The sequence below is a fragment of the Paramisgurnus dabryanus genome, chromosome 12, assembly GCF_030506205.2.
Source record: "Paramisgurnus dabryanus chromosome 12, PD_genome_1.1, whole genome shotgun sequence".
Taxonomy (NCBI): Eukaryota; Metazoa; Chordata; class Actinopteri; order Cypriniformes; family Cobitidae; genus Paramisgurnus; species Paramisgurnus dabryanus.
In genome coordinates this window covers 34,203,589-34,208,371 of record NC_133348.1, presented here as the reverse complement: position 1 = coordinate 34,208,371, position 4,783 = coordinate 34,203,589, and the positions used below count along the sequence as shown (strand labels likewise).

The window sequence follows — 4,783 nt, the reverse complement described above, 5'->3', positions numbered from 1 at the left end:
AAAAGCTCACTGAAGCGCCTTTATGTTTGTTTCTTACCAATTTTAACGGACGGGAAGCCGACTGAGGAATACCCTAATCCCAAGTAATGGTTTGACTACGATGTTCGGGTAACATGAAGCCATGCTGGGTGTTGAAAAGGTGGTCAGTTTCAAGCTATCTTAGCTAAATGTGCTCTTTCGCCTAACGTTAGATTTGTGATGTCCGTTCTACGAATACACTTAAGATAAGTAACGTTAGTTTATAAAATGCAATTATTTTGAATGATTTTGATTACCCACCTATATTTTTATATTTAAGATAAGATAACAATATATTAGTACATTACATTCTTACAGTAGCTCACGTGATTCATACAAGTAACCGAGATTTCAGATGCTAGCTTGAAGGTCAGTTCATTTCCCTGGTGAAAAACAAATATACTTTATTGTATTTCAAGTATATTTAACTTTGCAATAGTACATTACAAATATACTTACAAAGGAATGTACTTTCTTTAAACATATTTAAAGTATGCTTACAACATATTTGCGCGTATTTTTTACAATTAAACGTTTAACATACTTCAAAATAATTATACTTTAGTATATTTTTTAAAAGTATACTTTAGAAAAATATACTTAAAGTTAAAGTTTTGTGCAATTTTTAAAGTATACTAAATTTAAACTTATTTTAAAATGTATTTTAGGTATACTTTATCGGTATGCTTAAAGTTATCATTATAATAATGCACTGACAGTATATTTCTAAAATATATTATTTAGTATTCTTTAGAAACAGTATATTTTAAGTACATTTTGAAAGTATTTGGGGTGTACAAATGTATATTATTTTATGGAGAATTAACGTGGGCTTAAAATTACGAGAGAGCAGTATGTTCAGTTACATTTTATATTGTAGATGTATACATTTGTAATATACTATTAACATAAGGTACACTTTAACTTCACTATAGTCAAGCATTGGATAAACCAATTAACTGTGTTTTACCACAAAATAACCGTGGTTTTGCTAATAATAATCAATACACCAAAAAAACATGGTTACTAAACTTTTACCACAAAAAAAAACATTCATTTTCGTAAGGGGAATATGAGTGTTTGTTTTTTTGTAGTTTTTCAGTCAATTGCATACCGCTTTTAGCTGTACAAAACTTAAACAGTTTTCGTAAATGCATTTCAGAGAAAAGTGAATTCTGAGATTTGAATAATGCATCTGACGTGTGTGTGTGTGATGACGTCACGACGCACGTATTTTGATTTTTACCAGTCGTTCAAGGCGGACGGATTCAGTCCCAAGGTACGTTAAAATGTCTTAAAATTAATTATATTTGATTATCGTTTGACCATTCTGAAGTTTATCAGTAGACTATCATATTTCGAATGCGAAATGTTGTCAATAACGCGGTGTCTAACTCGCTATTAGTGATAAGCTGCTGTGTAGCTTAGCTTAGCTTATAGCTAATGTTAAAGGTTTGAAAGATAGCACTGTCAGCCTGTTATATCGAATTAGTACACCCGATTGTTTTGTTAAATATATGTATTGGTGTGTATGTATATGTTAATGAAAAAAGGTAGCGTCAGAAAATCTGTTTTTTAAATGTAGCGTGAAAGTTAACCATTTATTGACTGTTTAGAGGTTGTAAGGCTTTTACCTAACTGTATTTAGTATTAATGATGCTGCATTCTTTCCTCAGAAGCTAAAGTTTTTCAAAGACATTTGTAGGGAGAACTTTGCAGCTAATGGTATGTCATTTTAAACTCTTAAGATATAATAATTCATTCGTAGTAGTAAATCAAGCTTCAGTTTAGATAACGTTATACATATTGAGGCGGTTTCCCGGACAGGGATTAGACTAGTCCTAGACTAAAATAAATGTAAGAGCTGTCCAAACTGAAAACAACTTGCACTGACATATCTTAAAATACACCATTTTTCTTTTGTTTTGCCTCAAAATGCACACAGGTAATGTTTTTATTAAGGCATGTTTTTTTGAAACTGGTTATATTTCTTAATTAAACTAAGGCCTAGTCCTGTTTTAAGATAATCCCTTTCCAGGAAACACCCAATTGTCTGCTTGTTGCATTTTCTTTCTGACAATTTTTACATTTAAATTTAATACAATAAAATCTTTCTTTAGGAGCTGAAGTATTTTATGTAAGGAGGATTTTGCAGCCCATATAGGCAAGTCATTACAATGAAAACTCTTAGGGGTGGTTTCCCGGACAGGGATTAGCTTTATCCAGGACTAGACCTTAGTTTAATTAGGATAGTTTTAACAAACATGCCTTACTAAAAACATTACTTATGTGCATAACGATGTAAAACAATGGGCACAGATGTATTTTAAGATATGTCAGAGCAAGTTGTTTTCAGTTTGGACAGCTCTTACATTTATTTTAGTCTAGGACTAGTCTAATTCCTATCTGGGAAACCGCCCTTTAATATATATGATGACATTTAAGTCAAGCTCTAGTTTAGGTAAAAATATATCTGCTATACAATCTCTGCCAGTAAACTATAGATTTAATACAGTAAGTCTTAAATAAATGTAATGTTTTAATATTAAACACTTTTTAATTGAGCTTATTGTCTCTCTTTTTCAGATTTCCTTAGGCTGAACCAAAACCTGCCAGACTAAAGTTGATTTGGGAGAGAAAGACGTTGTAAACTCAATCATCTTGACATTCTTCAATGAGTAATTGTTCAATTTTTAGGCAAATACTGTACACTTTGAATGCTGTGAATAAAACTATATTTTAAATATATTTAAAATGAATTGTTTTTGACTGTTTTAATCAGCTTTTATTTATTTGGAAAAAATTATTTTGGTTATGTTACCAGCTAAAGTAATCCATTCCCAAAATAGCACTCTTTAAGTTAACTAATTATTAACGCACTTGAAGTATACTCATTACTAATCTAGCTGCAGGTATGTAAAAGTATACAAAATGTAATGTACTTGGCATATTCATTTTTCACCAGGGCAGTTTTTAGAATTTTGGATTGGCCAAAAATATATAGAATGTACGCAAACAGTCTATTTAAGATATACTGATTGTATGTTTGCAAGACACTCATAATACATTTGTAATGTACTCCTAACATAAATAAAACACACTCTAAATCCACTTATCAAGCATGAATTTAGCACAAAAACAGTCATGTACTTAAATTGTACTAAATACACTTAAAGTTGTTCCACTTTAGCACACAAAAGTACACTAAATACACTTAAAGTTGTACTTTGTTACAATTAATATACAACTAAAATATATTAAGTACAAAATTAGTTGTTCCAAAATAGCACTCTTTAAATAAACTAATCAATAGCACACTTTAAGTATACTGGTCATTAGTGTGACTGCAAGTATACTTAAGTATATCAAAATTAAATATATTTAGCATACTATTTTTTCACCAGGGTTCTCATTCAGATATTGTTGATAATGACCTATTAAACGACATATTATTTAACACTGAAGTTAGAGGTTGTGTGTATAACGTTACTGTCTCTTTTTAATGCATCTCTCTCTCACACACTGTTCTGTTTAAGTATGGATGTCATTTATATATTAATTCTCATGATGCAAGTTTCTTTTAAATACTAACATAAAAATGTTTATGGTTATATTATTTTCACAGATGCATTGATGTTTAGTGATGCAATGGACAACTGTGAGGATGATATACAATCAACGTGTTCCTAAACTGTGATGCAGAAACACAATGGGAGGATCAATCCGTCTCTGAACACAACTACACTTTAAAATCACAACTCAACCTGAAGCAACCTACATCTGATATGGCAGTGGTTCTTAACATTATTCCTCGAGGCCCACTGCCCTGCACAGTTTGTATGTCTCCCTTATTTAACACACCTGATACAAATCATCAGCTCATTAGAAGAGATCTCAATGAACTGAACTGAGTCTGTCAGATAAAAGAAACATACAAAATGTGCAAAGCAGTGGGCCTCGAAGAATAACGTTAAGAACCACTGTGATATGGGAAAACACTGGTGCGGTTTCCCGGACAGGGCTTATGCTGGTCCCAGGCTAAAATGCTTATTTGAGCTACAATAATTTAAAAACGCCTTGTACTGACATACCTCAACATATATGAGTGCCATTGTTTTATCACAAGATGTGGTTTGTTTGTAAAAACTAAAATGTCCTAATATAATTAAGGCCTAGTCCTGTAATCCCTGTCCGAGAAACTGCTTCAATGCTTCTGCTTCATGTGTTGAACTGGCACAAATGTACATATCTCTGCTGAGAAACAACCATCTTTGTCAGCTTTACACAGGGTTGATATTGCATGCATTACACAGTCGCTAAGCACATCACCAGTACATACACCAACAGCTTCCAGATAAACACTTGGGATCAGCTCCTGATGACTCTGATAAAGCTGTGTCTTAATTCATTGCAGGGTGGTCTTGCTGAAAAGTTTCTTAGTCCATAGTTATTTTTATAAACCTTTACAATGTGACCTGATTTTACCTATGTTGTAAAGTTACATTAAACCTTCATATGTGATCAGATGTCATGCAGTGATATTAAACCTTTACAATGTGATCAGATGTTGTGCAGTTATATTAAATCTTTACAATGTGATCAGCTGTTACCTGTCATGCATTTATATTAAACCTACAATGTGATCAGATGTTGTGCAGTTATATTAAATCTTTACAATGTGATCAGATGTTACCTGTCATGCATTTATATTAAACCTACAATGTGATCAGATGTTGTGCAGTTATATTAAACCTTTACAATGTGA

At 31.9% G+C, this 4,783-nt stretch overlaps 1 long non-coding RNA gene across 2 annotated transcripts; it reads left to right on the top strand.

Moving 5' to 3' along the window:
- Window positions 1–1,211: 1,211 nt before the first annotated feature.
- LOC135750078 (uncharacterized) lies at window positions 1,212–3,418 on the top strand. Of its 2 annotated transcripts, XR_012338054.1 has the most exons (4): window positions 1,279–1,297; window positions 1,695–1,743; window positions 2,139–2,182; window positions 2,605–3,418. It is a non-coding gene; the product is annotated as an uncharacterized lncRNA (long non-coding RNA). The 2 variants fall into 2 exon arrangements; XR_010532582.2 differs by having other exon boundaries at window positions 1,212–1,743.
- Window positions 3,419–4,783: the final 1,365 nt, after the last annotated feature.